Source organism: Amblyomma maculatum, chromosome 9, assembly GCF_055883805.1.
Source record: "Amblyomma maculatum isolate TAMU_Amacu chromosome 9, ASM5588380v1, whole genome shotgun sequence".
Taxonomy (NCBI): domain Eukaryota; kingdom Metazoa; phylum Arthropoda; class Arachnida; order Ixodida; family Ixodidae; genus Amblyomma; species Amblyomma maculatum.
In genome coordinates this window covers 111014585-111040909 of record NC_139352.1, presented here as the reverse complement: position 1 = coordinate 111040909, position 26325 = coordinate 111014585, and positions in this window count along the sequence as shown.

Sequence of the window (26325 nt, the reverse complement as noted above, 5' to 3'; positions counted from 1 at the left end):
CAAGTTGTTTAAGTTCAGAGGGAGCGTGTTTTAATTTGTGTCTTAGAAGGCCGAGGTTCCTTGAAGCAGACGAGCAAATGCTATTAATGTGGCTGGACCATGAAAGGCGATTTGTAATGGTGACTCCAAGATATTTGTATTCGCTCACCTGTAGCAGTGGAAGATTGTTTATTGCGTAATTAAAACTGTATGGCGCTTTCTTGTTAGTAACCTGAAGAAGAACCGATTTGTCGCTATTTATTTTCATGGACCAAATGGTGCACCACTCTAGGACATTATTAAGATTTGACTGCAAGCATTTTTGGTCGGTAGTGCTGCTAATTTTCTTAAACAGAATGCTCTGCGAATAGTCTAATACTGACTTCGGACGTATTTACGGAGTTAACCAAATCATTGATATAAATAAGGAATAAAAGAGGCCCAAGTACGCTGCCCTGAGGCACACCAGAGGTAACGGGTAAAATACCTGAATGAGATTTTTTAACGTCGACGAACTGTTTTCTGTTGAAAAGATAGGTTTTAATCCACCTGACAAGTGCTGTTGGAAGACCAAGATGTTGAAGTTTAAAGATGAGCTTATTGTGCATGACGCGATCAAACGCCTTGCTGAAATCTAAAAAAATGACGTCAACCTGTCCAGCATTGTCAATCGATGAAGCGAATTCATGCACTGTAGTGACGAGCTGAGTAACCGTAGATAAGCCTCTTCTAAAACCATGTTGAAAGGGAGACAGGATGTTATTTTTTTCCAGAAATGACATAGGATATTTAGATATAACATGCTCCATAAGCTTGCAGGTACCTGAAGTTAGCGATATGGGACGGTAATTGTTAACGTTCAAACGATCACCTTTCTTAAAAATTGGAACAACGCGAGCTAAGCGCCAGTCATCAGGGACAACAGAATCTTTTAATGAAAGTTCGAAGAGGCGAGTTAAAATGTGGGCTAATGGTTCGGAATAACGGCGCAGAAACTCATTAGGGATATCATCAGGCCCCACTGCCGATTTCGTTTTTAAGTTTAGCAGCATGTTTAGTACGCCTTCATAGCTTATAAAGTCACCTGATATATCAGATCCAGATACCTGCAGTTCCAAATCTTGATCACTCGAGGTAAAGACAGAGTGAAAGAAACTATTGAAGTGATTTGCAATATCCACAGGAATCTCCGAGACCATGCCGTCAATAGATAGCTGTTTTACCTCATCTTTAGAATCACGTAGGTAACGCCAAAACTTCTCAGGGCTCTCTCTTAAGAATTTGGGCAGTGCCTGCGAAAAGTAGTGTTTTTTTGCTTCGGAAAGCTTAGAAGCTAGCTGAGTTTTCAGCGTGCGAAAACAGGTAGTTTTATGACCGCTTCGTTTAGTGCGTTTAATTTTGCGATGCAAATGAATGATTTCTCTAGTAATCCACGGATTAGGCTTATTTGTACGTACACGCTGGTTGGGAACGAAATTTTCAATGCAAAAGTGAATAGTGTCCTTAAGTGTAGTCCATAATGCTGTGACGTCGCTAGGCAGGTTATCACATAAATCCCAGAGTTTGTCTAGGATCGCAAGATCATCGGCACGTGAAAAATTTTTTACAGTGTTATTGTTCGCTATCTTATGGTTTTTCTGGGCATCAAGCAGCAAAGACAAATGAACGCTTTTGTGATCAGAGATAGCCGTGTCAACATACACACTGTATTCAGATAAACTAGCGCTGACAAATACCAAATCAAGAATTGAACGAGCGTTACCCACTTCTCTAGTGAAATCAGAGACAGTCTGCACCAAATCACACATCAGCATAATATTCAAAAGAGGGTTGGTTGAATCATTAAAAACACAATCAGGGTTAGCCCAATCAAGTAAAGGAAGGTTGAAATCACCAGCGAGAATAAGGCGGTCATCTTTGAACAAAGACATATGATCATACAGCTCAACCAAGAAATCGGGGGAGGCAGATGGTGGTCTGTACACTGCGCAGACTGTGAACAAACTACCCCAGCAGTTTACCCTAACAAATAAACTCTCATGATCATCTATCTGGTTAAGAACAGTGCCATTCAAACAGTTTTTTATTATGACGGCTACGCCCCCACCACGGGTAGGTCGGTCTCTTCGGAACATTTTATGTGACGCGGGGACAATAACACTGTCAGTAATGCCGTCATGCAACCAAGTTTCGGTAATTATCATTATGTGGGGATCATGGGCCAAAATGAGAAACTCAAGCTGGTCAACTTTATTGGCAATACTCTGTGCATTCAAGTTCACTACACGTAATTCTTTGGGCGCAGTGGATGCATTCCGTCATGTCTCTACGGCGTTCCGAGAAGGAAGCGCGACGCGTGTGTTATTAACTTCGTCCCAAACGAACAGGTTACCGTCAATTTTCAACTTATCATAAACAAGATACACCTTTTGTTTATTATCTCTTTCTGCCTTCGAGCTTTCCCAAAGCAGTTTGCGTTTGCGCAGCGTGTGCTGGCTGTAATCGTTTTGTAGGTATATGTTGCTACCTTTGAGCTTGCTTACGTTCCGCCAGACGGCTTGTTTTTCATTAAAATCTTGGAAGTACGCAATGACTGGTCTGCGAGTTCCGCTGAACCCAAGACGGTGAATGCGAGCGACGGACGGGCACTGGACGCCCAGTTTTACACCAAATACATCCGAAATCACCTTAGTTCTTAGTGTTTCTTCACTTTCATCCGGGGATTCATCAATGCCATACACAACAACGTTAGAGCGACGACTGCGGTCCTCAAGATCCGTTAATTTGTCCTTTTGCCAAGTAATAATGCTCTGAAGGGAAGCGGTAGAATTTTCTAAAGTGACAATCTCAGGGGACTTTACATGCATTTGTTTCAGCTGTCCATCTAAAGAACGCAACCGAGAATCGACATCACGCAACAGTTGCTCGTTTTCTGACACACAGATTTTAATGGATTCAAGCTCTTTAAAGATTCGAGTCTGACCTTCCAAAATACACTGAAACATATCTTCGACTGAAGGTCCAGGGTTTTGCTCAACATCGCCGCAGAGTAGCATTTTGCACATGAAGTAAAATGCATACACCAGGTTCATATAAGTGCGTGGGCACGGAACAACAACAAGAAAAATTTCGTTGCCAGAACGAACTTTTGAAAAGGAACAACTAACCTGTGTTGTGAAAAAGAATTTCGTGGTAAGCGACATGATGCCAATCGCTTCGCCGCGCCCACTGCCGAAGAACTGCTGTGGAGGCTCTTTTATAGCTGGGTTCAGTGTCGACGTAACGGATGTGCGAATGTCGGGTAGAAAAGTATCCGGTTTGCTGGCCAGGAACGGAGGATGCGCAGAAAAGGCAGTGTCCACAGCGCAGCTTGAAACCTTTGGCCGTGTACACATGCCGTTGACAGTTGATGAATCGGCGATCACACACAGGAGAACCTGTGTTGTGAAAAAGAATTTCGTGGTAAGCGACATGATGCCAATCGCTTCGCCGCGCCCACTGCCGAAGAACTGCTGTGGAGGCTCTTTTATAGCTGGGTTCAGTGTCGACGTAACGGATGTGCGAATGTCGGGTAGAAAAGTATCCGGTTTGCTGGCCAGGAACGGAGGATGCGCAGAAAAGGCAGTGTCCACAGCGCAGCTTGAAACCTTTGGCCGTGTACACATGCCGTTGACAGTTGATGAATCGGCGATCACACACAGGAGAACCTGTGTTGTGAAAAAGAATTTCGTGGTAAGCGACATGATGCCAATCGCTTCGCCGCGCCCACTCAACATGCGTTTTATACTTTGGAAATGGCTTCATTTTTATGCCTTGCATGTACAACTTTTTTTGTATTTGAATGCGTAAACTGAAAAAAGTGGTATAGCTGTTTGGCGACCATACAACACGCCGCCTAAACATGCAACACCTGAAAGCCAACTGAAAAACGTTTTCTTACCGTTCCACATTTACAACCACATTGCAGCTTAAAAAAACGGGAACGAGATTGATCTTCAAAGTCGTAAGAATAAAGATTAAAGCATTGCTAAGCTTGTATATGTCTGTAAATAAAAGATAACTTCATTAACTACATCTCAGTATGTATCTTGCAACCAGATATAACGCATCTGATGCCCATGTTGCCCCAGAGCGCACCTGCTAATCTCGGAGATTTTGAAAGCAATTTGGCCCAATAAATTTAAACAAACTGTAAACTATCTGCCCCTTTAAAAATATCATATATCCCAATACAGCTTTCAGCTAGGAACGGTGACCCCTTCAACTTTCGCGCAAGATGAAGTAATATAATTGATGCCCTTCTCTTATGAGTGAAATCAGCATGCCTCGTCGCTCTTTCTATCGATACTAGCATAGATTCGAAGCTGTAGGGCAAAGCTCGGGAAGTAATTAACATGTTAACGGAGAACCCTGTGTTGACAAAATCATTTTGTGGTAGCAAGCAAAGCTCTGCCGTTGTGGATTTAATGTATACATTATGTATCAGTAAAAACTCTCGACCAATAATAGCCCAATAATAGAAGCAGCCTAATTATTCTAACGCTGCCAGTTTTGCGCAAAGATATGGTTTAGTGTGTATGGTGAAACGTATCTAACAGAATTGAGGGTCTTATTTAGCGGTATTATGCTTATTTATTCTTAATACCTACAAAGCACTTACGAACAATGAACAATAATGTGGAGGGGATGCAATGAAACACTATGATAGAACAGATGGTTATATAGCGACTTGCGTATCGACGTCGAAGAAGGAAATACACAAGTGTTGTGCACGATAATTGCAAGTTTCATTTACACTATGATCGTACACCACATCGAAAGGGCTAAAATAAGAAAAATGGGCTATAAAAAATACATATAATGACGTGAGCAAAAATAACAGAAAGGGTCACAATTACAGAAACAAGAGAATGTTCAAATCCGGGTGAAAGATGCTGGGGTCTTCGTGAAAATTCTCTCCGGCAGATCATCTCATTCACGTTTTCACTTTGGAAAGAAGTGCTTGAATGTGTTCACACTGCAGCCGTATTCCTGTATTTTGAGGGTATGCATCACGAAGATATTCGTCGGTTTTTTCAGGTATATATCCTTATCAATGCCAGTTCTTGTGCAAGATACTGTAAAATAGCGATTGGCACAAGTATTTCTTTATTTGGAGCAGCGACCAGCTCATCTGCTTTGTAATAACGCAAGATTTCTTACAGAACTCGCAGTCGTCTGAGGCGAAGCTGGAGCACGTCATTGTATGCGTTCAAACTTTGCTATGTTTTTCTGAGTCGACGGATCCATGCACTACATGCGTACTGAAGAATGCGACATACGTTCGAGAAGTATATTCTTCGCTTTTAACCGGTGCCTGCTTGAAATTTCTTCTGAGAAATTTTACTATTCAACTAGGTTTTAATGTGAAGTGATGAAAATAAGCATTTTTTTGACAAGTTCGCTGAGGAAATAAAGCCAAGTATTTAGAGTTTGTTTCAGCGGATAGGCAAGTGCCGTGTATGAGGTAATTAGTGAGCATTGCCTGGTTATTCATCGTAAACATTATGAGGTTACATTTGGACCGATTAATATTCATTTTCCAGGAGTGACGCAACAATAAAACAGAGTTCAGGTCATTCTGTGTTAGCTATCCACGGTTTTAGTGATCTCAAGGTAAATACAGCAGTCGTAAGCACACAATCTTACATATTTGAGGAAAAGTAGGCCGGCCAACAAATCCCCTGCGGGACGACAGACAAAACTAAAACGCTTGACTAGATCTCACCGTTCAGAACCACACATTGCTTTATTTCTGACAGGTATGATTTTCGCCATGTCTGAGGTTTGCTGGTATAATGAAACGGAATCAAACGCCTTTTGGAAGTCTTAAACTATGCAGTCAGTCTTAGTGCATGTTAACCGAAGTTGACATGTTGTGAATAAATTCAATTCAGTATCAGATGAAAACCTTATCTCCATGCTGTGTTGGAGCAAAGAATTAATACTCTGTAGTATATTTTGTAAAGTTAGTGCTAATGCTATGCTCAAGCTATTTACGTAACAATTTCTAATGAGATAGGCCTGTAGTTGCATTTTTTGTCGTATCGCCGCATTTAGAACTGAAATTACATTTCCATTTTTCCCGTCAGAAGGTAAGGCACCTTGTTCCAGAGACATTTGGAATAACAGTACTAAAATGGAGCAACAGATGAAACACACGCTCGCTTTGCGCGATACCGAGCACGAGCCGCTGCTGAAGTAGACAACAGAGGGGAGAATGAGGCTGCTCTCATGATCTTCAGTCGGGAGACGTCGCACATTTCGTCTCAACCCCGGTTGCGGTGTATCCATGAGGGGAAGGGCACCAGAAACGTGCTGGAAAGGGTCGGTTATGTATGGTTTTCCACAGTCTAACTTCCTAATGGAGTCTTCCGCCTCGGTGTCACTTTGCGACGATTGGACCGTTTGGTGCGGTTGGAATGGCTCTTCAGAAGATCCGTGCCGCTGAGCAGGATGCTGTATTCCGGATCGCTAGGTTCTGTGTCTGGGACCAAGGTCAGGGAGACACCGGCGGAGCCAGTTGGCCATCACGTCCGCTCGGGTCCACCTTTTGATATTGCTGCCGTTGCTGCGGGGCGAGGGCGCGTAGTTCGAAGGCTAGAATAATAGTGCTTCGCTTCCTTCGCGCAGCGCTAAACCCTCGAGTAATGTCCACGAGGGCAGGCTGGTAGAGACTGCTCTCCGTCTTTGCCTTCCTATGAGATCTCCTGAATAAGTGGTGTTTTGGATTCTACAGCATCGGCTACATTCTGCAAATTGCTGCTTCAGCTCTCACGTGAATTTGGCCCGACTTTGGGTCTTTCAGTCGGTAAATCAGGCACAAAAGTGTCTCTTCATTCGCAAATAGCCCGAACCATCGGAGTGCAAGGCCGGACGCGAATCCAACAGATGCATTGCTGAGAACGTGATTTCGCTTCCGAGCTTTATCTCCCAACTGGAACGCAAGGTTCCTATGGGCTTGTTCAAAGCTTGCGTTCTGGCTTGTGCTGCGGCTCACCTTAATGCCACTGGCCAAACGCTATCCCAATCGCCTTGCTTGGCATTGTCCGCCATCGCGGTCAAGAGCGAGTATATTGATCTGTTCTGCTCTTCGCCAAAAAATGAGAAACGCCGGAGTCACGCTGGTCAATGGATTTTACTCATTCACAGAACAACCATATGACACCCTAGAGCTTATCCCAATCATTATGCGGTCTCGCATATGCAGACAGGAACCGCTTGATATCTAGATTTCGGCGCTTGCGCACCTAGTGCTCAAAATCCTAGTACGTAAGTTTCTGCTGCCATACACCCATTGTAGCGCACGTGTCCCCACAAACTTTCGATACCAGATACGTGGCATTATCCAATCATTTGGGAACTCGAAAGGGCAAAACATCTAAGACAGCTTCGCCGGGATATTTCGAGAAGTCACATGCCGTAGCGGGTACAGTTCAGTTTAAGCAGTGAAATAGCACGTATCGACGATCATATTTTGTAGGTCTTTATGCTGCGAGGCAGCGACAGCATGAAATCACAATCCACGACTTTCCAGGGTTACATGCTTTTAATGGGCTGGAGTAAGTCTTCTGGCTTTTCAACTCGAGGCTTTCTCTCATGGCAGATTTGGCATGTTCGCACGTGTCGACATGTCAGACTTCAGTGCGGGCCACATAGCGAAATTGCAAAGCTTCTGCCATCTCCTCAGTGTGCCTTCCTGACCTTCAGCGTCTTGATTGTGCCGACAGTGGCGAAGGGTAGCTTGTGTGGTACAACACCCTTTAAGAACTTACTGCAGGCGTCTTTTCCTGCCAGGTATTTTAGCAAAGCTTCATCGTGGTTCAGCAGAAAGTTCTGCTCACTCAGAGCAATGCTAGAGTTAGCGCTAACCACAATACCGGCAGATACATAGCACAGTTTAGCTGAGTTATCGAAGCACCTAACTGATACTAAGACTGCTTACAGTACTGCTTTCCTCCTTGAGTGCTCAGAAGGCCCAACAAACCGCAAGTGGTCTTGGATTTTTGCAGACGGGGCAATCCCCTCCTCGAGCTCCTTCAGCAGAGTAGGAAACAGCTGTCCCTGTCTCTCCTGCATGTGTTCGCCTATATTTTGGATGTAAGCGACCAGCGCCTGTCACAGCGTATCCGTGACTGCATCAGCCGTCCCTTTTTGGTAGCGCATTTTGAAATCAAAGCGTTGCACTATCTGGACCCACTGTGCAAGCCGACTGCTTCGCTCGCAAAGGCGTTTAAGCCATATTACGGCAATGTCTTTAGTCCCACAATGAATCTCGCGCCTACCTAAATCTCTGACTGTTGCACTGCATAGATGATGGTCAAGCATTTCTTTTCTGTCACAGAATAATTGCGTTATGCCTACTGACGAGAGCGCACAACTTAAACATGCCACTTGTCGCAGTTGAGCCTTTTACATCTGGAGGATTATAGCGCCCACTATACTATCACAAGCATGTCTCTGGATAACGAATGGATTTTTTAGGTTAGCCAGCTTCAGAGCTGCTATCTCCGCTATGGGGTTCGAGCGCCGGCGAAAACTTCTTTCCTGCTCAACTATCCACTCCCAAGACTTCTTCCAAGTATACTTGCAGTCACATACAGTTAGCAGTGAACTGGCAGTAGTATCCCACCATCCCGAGATACCGGGGATCAGCGCTGACATTTTTGGCATAAGAAACCCCAGGACTGCCCGAAGTTTCTCTGGAACAGCAGACTCGAGATAAAAGTAAGGTCTCCAGAGCTTGGCATATATGTGCATTTTAGGGATTCAGCCTGAGGATTCAGCCCTGAGCTTTCCAAGCACGTGGGAATAGACGATCTCTTCGTCCAGCTGGGAATGTTTATGATGCCATCTGGCGTCTGCCGAGTACACAGTCCATCAGTTCAGAATGGGCTCGGAGCTACGCCAGCACAAATGGGCATTCTTGTGAAGTGGAACAGTCCTCCTTGACGTGAAACTGCCCTTTTTTCGCCTCGCCCAGTCGCATTTCGACCTGCAGCTACACATGTGATTGCGTGAAGGATTGAAAACTTAGCGCCCCGAGGTTGGAGACGATCTCGTCTATTCTCGAGAAACGTATGCTCCTGTTTTGTGACCTCATTCAGGTGCCCAGAATTCGCGCACTTTGGCACAAGCACAACAGTAAACCTACACGGAGTTTCAGAGCGCATAATGACTTTTCAGGAGCGCCTCATCAATCGTCTGCCTTAATGCACTGACGGCCATTTTTAGGGCAATGCGTCGCCCGTTTTGGTGCTATGCTGCACCAAACTGGTACATCCTAGCTGGTCTGAGAACATCGCTTGAAAGTTGTTTAACAGCGACAACTGTCGGTCACGTTTGCACTATATCAGCGCACCGGTATATGCAAAGTAACTCTGGATTTTCTTTTTCAATCTTGGATGAAAAGTGCTCTTCGATGAAAAATCTTAGATCTCGCCAGCAGACACAGAAACCTACTGCCTGTTCCTGCCCCGGCGTGGCCGGATTTGTACGCATTTTCGCCGACTTCAGAGAGGGAGCACTGAGATTGACCGCCGTACCCGAGCTTGGTTGGCTTGAAAAGCAGTGCTGAAAGATCGAATGCCACCCTCCCGCTAGCGGGTCGGCTGCAGGCGTTACCAAAGAGCTGGTTGTAGCCGGCGGGCGACTGGCTGTCCGAGGGGGCATACGGGGCCTTCCCAAAACCCGCATTGGTGAACGCAACCACCAATATGGTTTTCGCTGAGAAATCTCGGCCTAAGATAATTGGTAGCGTAAGGACAGGCAGGTGAACAAAATACATTCTGCTTCTGCTTACTACGAGGCGAACGTCACCACAGGAGCGCGCCTCCCCGCTAGTAAGAGGGAGTGGTGTTCTTCGCTGTGGCATGCGAAAGGACCTCCATCGTAGCTGAGGAACGACACCTCGTCTGCTATCAACAAAATGCTTGCACACGTGTCCGGCAACGCATTACATGTAGCCCTACCACGGCATGATAACCAAAAGGCGCTAGCGTGTTTGTTCGTTCTCTTACCTTGAATGCGGTCGTGACGGCTATGCGCTTTCGATTGCTGGCAGCCTGTACAGGCACTGCTACGTGATGTTTGCTGCTACGACACTCTGTAATTTTCAGAGGCGCCCAGATGGTCTGCTCCCAAGCGTAGCTCGGGGAAGGCGTTCTGAGTAGGCGTGGAGTTTTTCTGCTTCACCACACCGATTTCACAGGGATTGCCAGTGCAGCCCGTGCCCACAGGGATCGAGAACGCGATCCGATTCATCTAACGGCAATGGCTCGCTCGTGAACTTTCCGTAGGAGGAATGGGCTCGTCCCTTATCGTTGGGACGCTGGCCCAGGCATACGCCTGCCCTAGGGAATCTAGAGCCGGCTGCGCGGGCTGGTATTTAGGAGTCGCTGAATTCTGAGTCTGGACTCTGCAAACATCCGTGCCGCGCTCGTTCAGGTGTCTCAATAGGCAGGTACCCACGTAGAGGGAAATGTGAGTGGCATTGGGGGAAGAGTCGTTCCAATCGCTCCGAATGCGAAGCTTCTCGGTCGACGTATACCTATAATTCTTGCATCACTAGGCACGAACGCGACAGACGATATATCCGGTGCCTCTGTTCGAACCTTCAGTTCACGCCGCATTTACTGCTTGTAATCATATGAAAGGAACTCCTCCATGAACAAGCGTCGGAAATCAGGCATGATGCTCGCTTAGTGGCCATTCGGCTGGGTCCACCGGGCGGATTGATCGATGTGTGCGACTGGAAAAACGCGCCTAAGAATCTCACTCAGGTCACTTGCTAGATAATACTTGTGCAAGGCCAGAGTGAAGTAATTGGATCTTTATTTGCCGGTGTTACTAACTGCATTTTGGTATCAGTACTCTGCATTTAGGTATCAGGGCCAGACAAACGAGCCAACTGCAACAATTGTAAGCCGTATGCGAGGACATTCTCGGTGGTATCTCCCTTCGTCGCACATGCTGCACTGGCATCAGCCACCTGACCAGTTCAGTGTACCGCAATGCGGGCGCTGTGACAAAGGGGCTGATGGGTCATCCTGACTGACGTTTGAGGAAAATAAAGGCTTCGCCAACAAGCGGTCCAAGCAGCTCGGGTCTTCCCGATTCAGGATGCGCTACATGCCTCTCCCTCAAAGCGTGGGGCGCTCTGGGAACAATTGCAGGAATATACACAATGTGGCCATCTCACCAATCTGCGAGCGCAGCGGGTGAAAAGAGCGAGGAGTAGCTGCCGCCGAATGGCGATAACCCTGCGCGTAATTCATGTTTTTTTGTTTTAGGATCAGTCTGGCGAACCGCATGGGCGGTCCCATCTAAAACATGGCGATCCACAGAACCTCAAAACCGTTGCTACTCCGCTCGAGCTTTCGGTGCCTGGCAATACATACCGGCGTAAAGATAAAGCGCGATCCCCATCCACTGGTGTGCTAGCGGACGTGTTTAAAAGAACGAAACTTCTTTGCTCTCATCCTTCTAACAGTTCTGGCTCGAAGTGTTTAACGGAAAATCCCGGCGGGACGTTCATTCATTCCTTCATTATTTGTTTTCGACAAACATAGGTAGTGTATATGCATATATGCATTGAATATGTTCGTCTTCTCTGGATAGACACGGAAAAACGCTTATGCAAACGACTGATGAGCCTCGTAACCAGTATAGCACCAAAAGCTGCTCGAATTCGATGTTTTGGATTGTAGCCTCGCGTGCCGCTTCATGCAACACATCTGATGGATATCTCAGCACTGCAGATGCGGTTTGATTAAAATGTAGCCTCAGAGGTAATGCTCGATATCTTCCGAGCTTGGCCGCAGCCGTCGAACAATACTATTAGGTAAGACAGCAACGTAGCTAGGGCTGGTCATGTGCTTCACGAAGAGCTAGCCTTCACCGCTGAACTCCAGTAGCGACGCACTTTAGTGCGCCAAAATGTGCCGCGTCCACTTGGTGGCGGCTCTTCTCTAAGAGCTGGATGCCGCTACGCTACCTCAGACCAAACTGGTGGCCCCAGTGAACAAAACGAACGCCGAGGGCCAAAGAATATACCTGTTAATTTGAGTGGGTGTGCCATCGGATTTCTTGGCAGCGCGATCATGCAAGATGCCGGGTTCATGTGCGGGATTCACCTTTCTGTCGAGCCGGTGGCGCGTCTTCTCACTCCACTTGTCCTGTTGGTACCCTCGGTGGAGCCCAGTCTATTGTCGCCTCCACACTGCGCGCGTTCACTCACTCACACACTGACACACCCAGTGCGCGCCACCACCGGAGTAGACAAGAGAAGGGAGTAAAGAAGTTGTCCACGTGATCTTCAGCCCGTAGGTGCCGCGTGTGTGTCCTCCGTCGCTGCCGCGGCACAGACAGGAAGGTAAACGCAGTGCCTTCTTGCATGATATGGTCGGTGATGTATGGATTACTGGAGTAAATATAGGAAACGATTAGTGGCTGTTTAGCTCTGGCTAACCCTAGTTGAACTGCGAAATCAACGAAAGCCTGCTACATTATTCCCCTCTCACGCCCTATCAGTTTAAAGGCGCTACATTATTGAGGACACTTACCGCCGTATTCACAAACACGCCTTCACTCGAACTTCTACTCCAAGCGGCCCTCGAGGCCTGTTTTTCGTTTCACAAAGCAATCTCCACTCGAATCGCTCCTCCAGTGGCGGAGAAAACTTGAGTTTTCTCGAGAATCTCGAGTCTGCGACGACGCTACCTTGGCCGCTCCTCGACCGCCATTCCGCTTGTAAACATGGCCGACATCGCATCGCTCGCTCGCTGTGTGGGATTCGTTCTACCGGTATACCAAAAAGTTTCACGAAAGAAGATACGACAAGGATGCACCGAACCTTTCGCTAAAGCATCAGCTGAGAGTGACAGTGACACGGGACTTCTGGCACGCTATCGTTTTGCTAATGTGGTCATGGCTAGCCTCCGGCCGTCCCTGCCGCTCACGCCGAACATGGATAACCGTGATCAGCCACCGACGTCTGTGTTGTTTGATCGTCGCATCGTCGCATTGCGCGTGTGTGGCGCGGGCACATTTAAATAAGTCGTCACTGGATAAATGGATAACCTTTTCGGAGCCCACCGAGTGCAGAGTTGAGGCGCGATTTGGCCAAATGGTGAGCTCGCCCGCGGCCGGAGTCGAGCTGCGGCGGCGCACTTTCCGTGGCTCGCCCCGCGCGCTTCCGCAGACGGCGCCGAACTTGTGGGGGAACAGCGTGTTGTATCCAGTAAGCTGGCGAGCACCGGAGGCGCGGTGGGACTGTGCGGACATAAATGGCTTGCCCGTCGCCCAAGGGGTACGTAGTACGTCTGCGGACGCGCGGCCGGCGCGGCGCTGTTGAGGGAGCGCGTTTGTGTGCTACTCCTACGGAGGGATATTCGCGACCGACGAAGAGCATGGCTTTTCAAGCACGTTTTCAATTAGGGCTCCCAACTTGTTTGGAAAACGCACGCGGCATTTTCTTCTGGAGGGTCGAATTCAGCGTGCATGAGCTGCAATGTGCTGCAAAGCAGCACGCATGTTTAGCTCGCCTCCGAGCAGGCCGAGCCATGCTGGTAGGAGGGTAGGAGTTCGCGGCTTGTACATTTTTTTTCCTGCAATGTACTTTGACGCCCGGCAATAAAAAAAGCATGGCAAAAAAAGTCGGTCAAGCCTGTCAAAAAAAAAATAAAAAAACGTCTGTCAAAGCCTGGCAATAAAAAAAAAGGCAAAGCGGCAAAGGCCGAGCGTAGATCTCACACCAAAAAATAAACCGAAGTATTCACACCATTTCTCGAAGCTGACGTCACCAGCAGCGACTGTTGCCAGATGCGAAAACATTTTCGGCCATTTTTCACAGCCGCCCTTTTCATCCAGCCCACAAAACAAGTTACACTATGCTGTTAACGTCGAGGTCGGTTGCGAAAGTTGTTTAGAAGACTTGACATAAAAAACTGAGCATGTTACATAGTTCAGCACGCAGTTTTCGGGCCAAAAGTTCATCTTAATCTCGTCCCCATATGCCACTTGCGCTGCTCCGAGTGGAGGAGGTATTCTCGAGGAGAACTTGTCGGAGGAAACGCCGAGGGGCGTTCATGAATCCGAATCGGTCCTGGAGTGGAGTAGCGGCTGTATTCTCCGCTCCGACGAGTGGAGGTGGAGCGTCGAGTCGAGGCGCGTTTGTGAATGCGGGCTCATCCTTTTAGGGTATGCCCCGAGAGCGTAAGCTACCAGTCCAAGTCACGCTTCAACCTAGCCCTATAGGCGTGCCTGCTTCTCGTAGGGGTAACGAGAACGCAAACGGTTCCGCAAGCTGATTCCGATATGAACCCTCCCTAATCAAAGGAGCGACCCGAGTTGGCAGCTCCTGCCCGTGACATAGAGGTAACGTGAATTCAAATGTCATGGCAGGCTGATCGAGGAGGTCGACGAGCAAGGGGATCCACGGCCCACGGCCCACGTGACGAGCGGTTAGACCTGACGCAGTATTGCTTTCGCAATAAAGATCGAATGCAACTAATCACTGTCACGACACTACAGGAACCAATAAAGTGCTTTGGTGCACGTCCATATAATACGCATTAAAGTTTATATGCTAACTGGAAAGCTGATAGGGGTAAGAAAAAAATATAAGTAATGACAGGATATTGTCGTGACGCTGGGGCTACGTCGACCCGGCCTTCACTTGGTAGCGTGCAGAGACTCGGGGTTGAAGTAGGATTGAATCTTCGAAGTTGGTGAAATATGTACAAGCAGGTTTAATGGCACTTTGAGAAACTTATTTACAAGATTATTTACACGAAAAAGAAGGGTACATCAGCAAAATGGCAAGCGTTAAGAGTTCATAGCGAGAAGCGACTGGATGAGCCGTTTACCCAGGGCCCAGAGCGACATTTCGTGCTCTGCAGCGTCCTTAAAACCCCCTATGTCCAGCCCCTCTCTGAAGATGCTGACCAACCAAATCCAGGGCACGCCCCTCAGATATCGGCATCCAATCGAACACATCACTGCACTGATGGTCTGAAGCACTGACTGGCCCGGCATTGTTTCGTTGAGCCTGGTAACTTGTTGGCGGGAAAAGCTTGGGAACGGCGAGGAGGTACATTTCTATTCTTCAGCCAAGAATCGATAGGCAGCTGGTTCCGGCAAGTGGATTTACTTCACAGAAACCCAAGTGCACGTGGGCGCCGCATACGCTCCCAGCATTGTCCGTTTTCGACAATTGCAAATCTTTCCTGCTTTCCCGGGAAATCATCTAATGGCCGTATGCGTCATGCTCCTTTCTTGTCCTGCACGTCAGCGGACATGTCACTCTGTCGTCTCCTTTGGATAGGAGGCATTCATCACTGGAGGATAGCACTTCTCGACTGGAAGGGTGAACAAAAGAAAGAAAGCACTTCCTGCTATTTCCCGCAGGGGGACGTTTCTTTGTGTTTTTCCAGACGTTCTCTTGACAGGGTCAATTTGGCATTTGCAGGGTGTCCACAAAGCAAAACAGGCTTACAAAAAGGATTTATGGAAACAGGCTCACTTAGAGCCATTGGACCATCACCACATATCCACAGCACTTATCCATGCCCACAGGCGAACAATAGAGCGCGCAAATGCGGATGCATGGTCGTAACAGCCTCCTCCCCCGCCAGAAGAGTCTCGGAGGGCAGCAGTCGCAGCTGCTGCATGAAGAGACGACTTAATGGCCTGCACGTGAACGCTTGAAGCTCGCTGTTGCTTGTCGCGTTGTCTTGATTGTCGTAGGCCAAATTGCTCGAGCTGTCTGAAACTCAACCACATGTCGAAGCAAGCACTCGGCTCCCGTCTGAAGAGACCAGGTCAAAAGAAAACTGCCATTGTTGTTCGAGAAAAGCCCACTCTCAAGACGTTCAGGACCCACGTATTCCTAGAAAACCAAACGTGCTGCTTTACATAGTCACACATATACAAGCGCACGAGAAAAAAAAAATAAAAACCTGATTATCAATTTGGATACATGGTGAGGAACACCTCGGACTGCTTAGAAACAGCGGCTAAGCGCGTCCGCATTCCCATTTAACTTCCCCTTTTTGTATCTTATTTCAAAATTGTACTGCTGTAAAATCAAGCTCCACCTAAGAAGGCGACTGTTCTTCGATGTCGCAGTTTGCAGCCAAGCCAGGGGACAATGGTCCGTCTCTACGGTGAATTTGGCCCCTCCAAGATAGCACTTCAATTTTTGAATGGCCCATACAATGCAAGCGCACTCTTTCTCTGACGCGCAATAAGCCCTCTCTCTAGAACTCAGTTTTCTGCTCAAGTAGAGCACGGGGTGCTCATTACCGTCGTCATCTCTCTGGCAGAGAACAGCACCTAGCCCTCGATCACTGGCATCACACTGGACCGTGAATTCTCGGTCATAGTCTGGAGCTCGCAATACCGGACGGCTAATCAGCACAGCCTTCGGGTTTACGAAGGAGGCTTCCTTTTGTTCGTCCCAGACTACATTTGTCGGTTCTGTCTTGCGGAGAGCGTCGGTCAGAGGGCTAGCCAAAGCTGAATAGTTAAGGATGTAGTGATTGTAGTACCCAGTCAGACCCAGGAATGCTCGAATTTCCGTCTTCGTGCTCGGCTGCGGGTAGTCTGCTACCGCAGAAATCTTAATCTCGCTGGGTTTCCTGAAACCTTGACCTACATTGTGACCCAAGTAGTCCACCGTCGCCCTTGCCAGGCAACATTTCTCGGCCTTTACGGTTAGTCCAGCTTGACGCAAAAGGCTCAGTACAGCTCTTAGATGTACCATATGGTCCGCCCATGAGTCGGAAAAAACCGCAATGTCATCTAAATAAGGCACTGCGAATGTTTCACACCCCTTTAAAACCCTATCCATGAGTCGGGAAAAACAAAATGGAGCATTTTTGAGCCCGAAACTCATCATTGTTGGCTGGTAGCTGCCCGTCGGAGTGACGAAAGCCGCGTATCTGCTGGCGCGTTCAGTGAGCGGTACTTGCCAGTATCCTCGAGTAAGGTCCAGCGTAGTCACATATGCCGCTCTACTGAACTGTTCTACTCTCTCCTCAATATTCGGAATAGGATACACTTGATCCCTGGTGAGAGAATTTAGCTTTCGGTAGTCTACCACAGGCCTAGGGTCTTTACCTGGAGCTTCTACTAAGATCATAGGCGAAGCATAATCGCTTTCCGAGGGTTTTATTACTCCCAATTCCAGCATGCGAGTTACTTCCCTATCCAGAATTTCTCTTTGCCTTGGAGAAAATCGGTAGCACCTTGATCGCACTGGCACGTTTGAAGTCAGCTCAATATCGTGCTCAGTCAAATCAGTCCTGCCTGGCCTGTCCACGAAGCAGGCCTCAAACTCTGTTATTATTTCGCCCAGATCGGACAGCTGGGATTTCTTTAGTTCTCCTCTCTGCTCCGTCTTTTTGAGAAGCTCCTGAGCGTTGCTTCCTTTTCCGCTGAGGCAAATCAAGTTGTCCCCCATCTCCTCGGGAAGGTTTAACGTTAGATTTACCACGGCTTCCCTCTGCACATAAGGCTTCATAAGATTGCAATGATAAATGCGCACTTCTTTACGCCTACCGGGAATTTTCACTGCGTAGTTAGTGTTAGAAAGCTTTGCAACGACTTCAGCCGGTCCTTCCCACTGTACTTCGAGCTTATTCTGCCTTGAACTTCTCAGCAACATCACCTGGTCCCCGATACAAAACGTCCTTTGACGGGCTGTCTTATCATAGTACACCTTGGAACGAGCCTGGGCTGACTTCATGCTGGCCTCAACGAGTTCCTTAGTGTTATGTAAGCGATTCAAGAGGTTCAGAATGAATTCTACTACTGTTGGGTCTTCTCCGCGCCCCTCCCAGGCTTCGCGCACCATTCGCAAAGGTGAGCGCAGTGACCTTCCGTACACCAACTCGGCTGGGCTAAATCCAGTGGATTCGTGCGGCACTGACCGCAAAGCGAAAAGCGCTGCAGGCAGGCAGGTATCCCATTCGCGCTTGTTTTCATAGCACAGTCCCCTCAGGACTCGTTTGAGAACAGAGTGCCATCTTTCTACGCTGTTGCTCTGCGGATGATGGATCGAGCTATGCACTACCTTAATGCCGCATCACTCGAGAAATGAGGTGGTGAGGACACTCGTGAAAACGCTACCCTGATCACTTTGGACCTCGGAAGGGAATCCAACTCGTGCAAACACTGACAGCAGCGAATCCACTACACTCTCGGACGTCACCTCGCGCAGCGGAACAGCCTCTGGAAACTTTGTGGCTGGGCATAACATAGTGAGGATATAACGGTACCCTGACTCTGTCACAGGAAGTGGCCCAACTACATCTATTACTAACCGGTGAAACGGCTCGGTAATGATTGGTACTAACACCATCGGAGCTTTCCACTTATCTTGCGCCTTTCCAACCCGCTGGCACGTGTCGCATGACCGTACAAAATTTTCCGTGTCCTTAAAACATCCAGGCCAATAGTATTCTTGCAACAGCCTCTGCTTTGTTTTCTTTATTCCAAGGTGACATGACCACGAGCTGCCATGGGAAAGACGCAGTAAGTCTCCGCGGTACTTTTGGGGAACGACTAATTGGTCCCGCTCTACTCCGCGCTTATCCTTGAATAAGCGATACAGCACTCCCTTTCTCATCTCGAAAGAAATATTGCTTGCTGTCTTAGTGGCGCGGTGGCGCTCCCTTATCTCCTGTATCTTGGGATCATTGGCTTGCTCTATAGCTAAGTCCTCTCGGGTTCCACTTAAAAGTCTCGTGAGATTACTAGACACTGGCGGCAAGAGGTTACTCTCAAGAACGTCCTCATTCCGCGTCTCATCAAGCTCACTTTCAAGTTGACATATCTGAGATACCTCGCTCTCAAAGTTTTCTGACCTGCTATCTTCCGCATTTACCACTGTTTTAACTGCCGTTTCCTCCGCTGTGGATTTTTCTGGAATGAGCAGTGTAGCTAGTTCTCGCGCCTTTGAACGTGTTAAGGCTTGCACAACTCTGTCTCCGAAAAGGATGCCCCTCTTTCGCAGTAGCATGTCCGATTTGTTGGAGAACAAATACGGATAGCACTTAGGAAGCTTTCCTGAAACGGCAGCCTCGGTTGTCAACTTGCCGAAAGGGCCCTCGATGACCACGTTCGCGATTGGCAAGCACACACTCTGTTCCTCCACTACCTGGCGGATCCACGCACACTGTCCTGTATAGTCGGAAGGCGACACATACGCCGGATGGACAACATCCATCGTTGCGGCCGAATCGCGCAGTACCTTGCAAGGCTTCCCGTTGACTACTAGGTCATGCAGGTAGGGTTCTAAAAGCTGCATATTTTTATCGCAGTCACTGACATACGAGAAAACAATCTTTTCTTTCCGGCAGTTGACGGCAATGTGACCCTGCTCATTACACCTAAAGCATGTGAGCGGCTTCCTAGCCTCAAACTTTTTCTTTGTGTTCTGCGCGTTGGTCACTTCCCCACTTTTCTCACTGCCGTCCTTTCTAGGGCGTTTGCCTGAAGAAGCCTTCCTTTCTTCGTTTGCAAATCTAGCAAAGTGCCTTTTCTGACGGTTATTCACCCTCAACTTGGGATTGCGGCGTCTATCCACTGCTGTGTTGCTGAATTGTCGGCGCGAAGCATACTCCTCAATAAGTTCGGCAGCTTCAGTTGCCGACTTAATTTCGCCTCGGTCCTGTAACCAATTTCTTTCTTTTTCTGGGAGGCAGTTATAAAACTGCTCCAAAAGAATTCGCTCGACTACAGCGTCCCTATCACTGTAGGAATCAGTGCTCTTTAGCCACTCGCCCAAATTAACTCTTAAATTGTACAGGAATTCAGGGTAACTCTCGTCCCTGGACTTAGTAGCGTTCCGAAAACGTTGTCTGAACGCCTCGGCGCTAAGCCTATACTTTCTCAGAAGGCAAGCTTTGACCTTCTCGTAGTTGTCCGCGTCCTCCTTGCTTAGCCGCGCGACAACCTCCGCTGCCTCGCAGGGCAGAACCGTCAATAATCTCTGAGACCAAGTGTCTCGCTGGAAGGACAGTTTTTCGCAGGTTCGCTCAAAGTTAGCCAGATACAGACCGATATCCCCTGATATCACATATGGCTGCATGTACTTTGACATCTTGAAATCTGCCTCCTTGTTGAGAAGAGGTACCGCTAGCTGGGGACAATTGCCCGACCTCTTGCTCAACTCTACTTCTAATTTCCGGAGCTCAATTTCTAGCTCCAGCCCTTCTGCTTCTCTTTCAATTTCAATTTCTCGCTCTTTCTGCTGTCTGAGCTGTTCCTCCTTTTTTGTTCGATGAGGTTCCATGCTTCACTGAGCTCCTCATCATCGGCTCCCAAATCAGTGATTGCCTTTAAAATCAAGGGTTTTCGTGCCAAACCACTTGTATCAATTCCCAATTCCTCACACAATAGCAACAGGTCCGGTTTCTGCAGCTTTTGTAGGTCCATGATCGCTCCGAGTGTCGGCTACTTCCAAAACAACTGTGCAAACTACCAAACCTAAAGGCGTTTCCACACTCTCTTTACCAGTTCTAAAATCTAACCCTGTTCTAGAACCTGGTCCACATCAGAAGAAAAGCCAAGCACTCACCCACACATGCGATCGATGTTCCGAGCTGCCCTCTTGTTGGCCGATTGTTGCTCCTGCTTGTTGCTTGAGATGCCACCTCCGATCACCAGATGTTGTGGCTTGTAGATTCTGATCCACCTCGAATCACCAGATGTTGTAGCTTGTAGATTCAGATCCCACCTCCAGTCATCAGATGTTGTGGCTTGTAGATTCAGATCCCAACGCTGGTCACCAGTTGTCGTGACGCTGGGGCTACGTCGACCCGGCCTTCACTTGGTAGCGTGCAGAGACTCGGGGTTGAAGTAGGATTGAATCTTCGAAGTTGGTGAAATATGTACAAGCAGGTTTAATGGCACTTTGAGAAACTTATTTACAAGATTATTTACACGAAAAAGAAGGGTACATCAGCAAAATGGCAAGCGTTAAGAGTTCATAGCGAGAAGCGACTGGATGAGCCGTTTACCCAGGGGCCAGAGCGACATTTCGTGCTCTGCAGCGTCCTTAAAACCCCCTATGTCCAGCCCCTCTCTGAATATGCTGACCAACCAAATCCAGGGCACGCCCCTCAGATATCGGCATCCAATCGAACACATCACTGCACTGATGGTCTGAAGCACTGACTGGCCCGGCATTGTTTCGTTGAGCCTGGTCACTTGTTGGCGGGAAAAGCTTGGGAACGGCGAGGAGGTACATTTCTATTCTTCAGCCAAGAATCGATAGGCAGCTGGTTCCGGCAAGTGGATTTACTTCACAGAAACCCAAGTGCACGTGGGCGCCGCATACGCTCCCAGCATTGCCCGTTTTCGACAATTGCAAATCTTTCCTGCATTCCCGGGAAATCATCTAATGGCCGTATGCGTCATGCTCCTTTCTTGTCCTGCACGTCAGCGGACATGTCACTCTGTCGTCTCCTTTGGATAGGAGGCATTCATCACTGGAGGATAGCACTTCTCGACTGGAAGGGTGAACAAAAGAAAGAAAGCACTTCCTGCTATTTCCCGCAGGGGGACGTTTCTTTGTGTTTTTCCAGACGTTCTCTTGACAGGGTCAATTTGGCATTTGCAGGGTGTCCACAAAGCAAAACAGGCTTACAAAAAGGATTTATGGAAACAGGCTCACTTAGAGCCATTGGACCATCACCACATATCCACAGCACTTATCCATGCCCACAGGCGAACAATAGAGCGCGCAATTGCGGATGCATGGTCGTAACAATATAGAGTAAATTAAAATAATCCATCACGAAACAAGTTGTGACAATTGATACCAGCCCGTATACAGGAAAGCATTAGCGGCTATCCTTTCAAAAACTGACCTGGTAGCTAATAGTTAGGGAAACCGTCCGATTTCCTGGCGGACGCGGATGCACTCGCAGCCGCGCCAACTCATTTTCGCTCGAATATCATTGCAAGGCACTTCTAGGCTATGTGATTGCAGCGCATGTTGTTAGAAGCGGGACTCTTGCGATGTCTGAGCCAAGAACCTTATGAGTTCAAAAAAGCTTTATCTCCAAAGGCCCCGCAATATCTTCCTTGAGCATGATACTACACTGGTTCTGTATAATACGCGTGTTGTGATCAATGTGTACAGTTAGAGGTTGATCGTAGCAGGAGGAAGACAAGATATGGGCCGAAGCGAAATAAATATTTAATTGGTGGTCATGTGGAGCTCCCTTAATGACGACAGGTCTGAGTATGAAGTTTAAAATTTACTTGATAAAAGTACGTTCAGTCTTTTTGTACATCTGCAATGTTATGGCATTGATTCCTACCGACCAGACTGATGGCAGTTAAGCGACAAAAGGCACCCGTTCCAGTTCAGTATAGGTGCATGATAATACCACGCCGCGACTTTCTAGCGATCTGTGCCATATTTTTATGCAGGAACAGGACAGCGTATTACAACTTGTGCTGCCTAGTCCTACTTCTGCTACTGCTCCTCTGCTTTGGAGTCTTTGTCATCAGGTTGCGATACTGTTTACTCAAGGTAAGTTGGACACAACGAGCATTGAGGCGTGACTCAGGTTTATACGTAACGCATTCGACTTGCTTTTTTGCCGTTGATTTGAACCTGTTTAGTGTATGTTAATTAAGCTAGTTGCCTCTGTGGCAATCATTAGATGCCATTGAGTTCTGTGTGGTGCCCTTATGATTTCGATGTTCTTGTCGTAATTAAGCTGACAGAGTTTTAGTTGTATGTAAAATCATCTGAAGCAATTTTACTTTTCATTTTCATGCAGGTACTTCCCCGCAGACAGTAATAACAACCACGAAAATTATGCGGTAGCAGGTAATACCACATATTCTCTCTCTCTCTCTCTCATTGTATGTGATCGAAGTTTTTCTCGCGGTGATAGTTTCTTGTAACGTCAAGTTGCGAGCACGTAACAGTATGCGAATGTTCAGAAACCGTGAAACGCTGCCCGCTTTCCGGAGCCTGCCGTTTTATTATTACCAATGTAGGCTCATATAGAGTGGTTAACAAAAATGACAGTGCGCTCAAACGTTTTTGAATCTAATATTTGCTGAGGCTGACACTTCTTGAGCCGTTCTTAGAAACACACTCCTAATCTTTATTACCCCGCTCAATATTCTTCTTTTATATTTGTGGGAAACCAGAAAAATTAAAAAAAAGTATTTCACTGGTCATGAATATTCATAACCAGTAAAATATTTTTTTTATTTTTCTGGACGTTACATAACCTTCGAAAGATACTTCAAGAAATGATGATGGTTAAGTTGCTAATTTCCACTTAGTATTTTGTGTCGTGATTACAGCTTCGGCCTTATATTTGTAAACAGTAGTTCCAAAAAGGCTCAGCATCGTATCCAAATAGAACTCGCCTCATAATTCCTTAATAGAGAATTTTTTCTTTGTATTGGATTCAAAAAATACTTTTTGACTGAAAGCAAAACTTAGGAACTACGAGTCGCTTAAGCAGCTGTACTGACAACGTTGGATAATGCGGATGCTTTTATATTTCCATGTGGGGCAGCACGTTTGGGGTTCAGGGACATTGGTGACTACAACGTTTAAGTTTCAGACTAATATTTTCTGCTTACTTCGTTATTGCAGTGAGTACTGACTAAGGTAGGATGCCTTGTATTCGATGGGTGTTATCAGCCATCACCGCCTGTCTGAACAGTAGAATCAGGACTGAGGTGGAAAATTCCTACAGATGAACTTCCCGATTGAGATCGAGGACCTGGAACTTTAACTAGCAAAAGAACAGTAGCTATTGACTACAGCATTGTCAGTTACAAAGCGGATGGCAGTTAAACACATCGCCTTCAGGTTTGTATGCATGGATTGTTTCGGGTGCGGTATTGCGGCTCTTCTTATTCATGTTATTCTTGTAGTAGGACTGCAGGTTTTCTCTCTGAATTTAATCCTAGTGCCAGCGGAAATATAACCTAAGCAACATGTAATTTATTCTATTGCTAAGCATTTAATCATAGAGCCAACATATTTAATCCAAGCGCCAACTCGAATAATGTCAGTGCCAACTAATTTAATCCGAGTGCCAGTGCAATTAATACAAGCGCCAGCGAATTTAATTCAGGTGCCAACCAATTTCATCCAAATTTGGAAAAATAATGCGGTAGAGGGCTCCAAATCAGGAAACACATATTCCAGCAATAGATCAAAATTGAGATCACATTGCAGACCATGCGACGAGTAAGCGTCACATCTGCTTGCACTATTTCGCTTTGGTCTTATATCTTGCAACAACCAAGAATCACACGTAGCTGAAAAAAATGCACTTTGTGACGTATCTTGCAGCTTTTAGCTTAGACGCATGACAAGTGAATAAATGTGACTGTCAACTTCTAATTGGCTGGTAAAGTACTGCTTCTCATGGGTTGTCATATGCACTGAATCTGCATGCTGATTGTAAGGGCGGCCTTCAAACTACAGCCGGCTGTTTTTATGAAATTGCAACCGATGCAGAAATGTATTTGTGTTTCAAATCATGATTTAACGCCACTAGCAGAAAAGAAGGATTAGTGCAAAGCACAGTTCGTTCAGGCGTGAAAACTTAAAGGCAGAGAAACATAACCTCATTTCACCGCTTTTTCAACTTTTCATTTCACGACCACGGAAAGAGAGAGCGCGCCCCAGCATTTAGTTTGGCCGCCACACGGGAGCTTACAACCGAGGGCAGGAATAGCTACTGACCTCTCAATATGGTCACCTTAGCAGCTGTACTTAGCTTGCCTGGGCGGCACTCCTAGCGGCGTAAGTTGCCAGCAATCTATAGGCACGTACAAGCACAAAAGTAGCTGACTTGAAATGCAATTTTATTTTCTGGGAGACATTAGGCAGGACTATGTGTAACTCGGCACTTTTTACATATCACCTTTACGCAAAGCTGCCCGTATAAAAGTTATGGCGGTCGAAGACCACACACCATACCCTTTGTATTTGCTGCAAAGACAGTCGGGCAGCGTCGAGCAACAAACTGCGCCGATGGTCCTTTTTAGCCATTCCGGGAGGAATGATTAGCACCAGGCCCCTCCACTCGCTGAGGAAAGATTTGACTTCCGACTTGAACTTCGAAAACACATCCTCTAGAGGGTTGAAAAACGGGCTGTAAGGAGGCAGCCGCTGTATCAAGTGCATCTGATTAGCCGAGCTTGCCTGTTCCGCATGACCGTAAGCTGGAGCCTTGTCAAAAATTAAAACCGCTTCAGGACCAGATTCTTCACTTCACGAGAAATATATTCTCTAGTTTTACCGTAATAGGTCGAGAATGCCTTTCGCAGGAAAATGGGATTAGCGACGACCATTTTTCTCCTCATTACTTCTTACCAAAACTACAGAGTGCCCAGGACAATGTTTATTGTACTAGTGTGTAAGGCCGATGTTATGGGCTCGGGTTAGTGTCACTCTGCAGGCGACAGTATAAACCTGCTTGCTTTGTGAGAGGCAGCAATGATTTGTATTCAAGTCTTCACCAGCTCTCAAAACATTATGAGCATCCTGCATTATTTACAATTCCTTATTCCGAAGTACAAATAAAACGTATTTAATGAGGGAAGTTGAAACAAGTCGCTGATTGTAAGAGCAAATCCTTATAAATGGAGTTGTTTTTGCATCTCAGGATGATGCGGATTGCTTCCTTGCAGCAGTTCTCATTTTTCCATAACCATCTGCAATTCTGCCGTCCGTGCGACAACTAGTTAAGGGCCACCGAACAAACTTGTAGTGTTGCATCTCGAACAAAACTTATCGCATCTTCAATTTAACCCGCCATCGTGAAGTGTTGGTTTTCTAGATAATCCTACGTCTTCGAATTGACAAAACATTAGAGGGTCTTTTATATGTCTCTCAAGACGAGAGTGGCAAAAGCCTACCGTTCTTCTCCTGTCATTTGCCTCTCATCGTGTGCCTCATATCGACATTCGTTGTAGTGCTGCTACATATAATTACACTTCGTTGACAGAAAAGGAAATGGGCAGTATCGGTCACACTTTCTCCGGCAAGTGTCGGTATTGAAGGTACACACTCGCTTTTGTCTCGTGGCGTTCCTTCGCGCGCGTAAAAATGTGGGATTGCAGATGGAAAGAACGCTAGAGAAGAACACATCTCACTGAATTTCGTGAAATTTGCAGATCTCGCGCACAAATCTCGTACAAAAACCCCGCGCACCACTCCCGAACACGCGATTTCGTCCAATGAGCGTTAAAAGATTTCGCCTTAAAACTGCAGTGTCTAACATATGGTCTAACGTTCATTCTAGC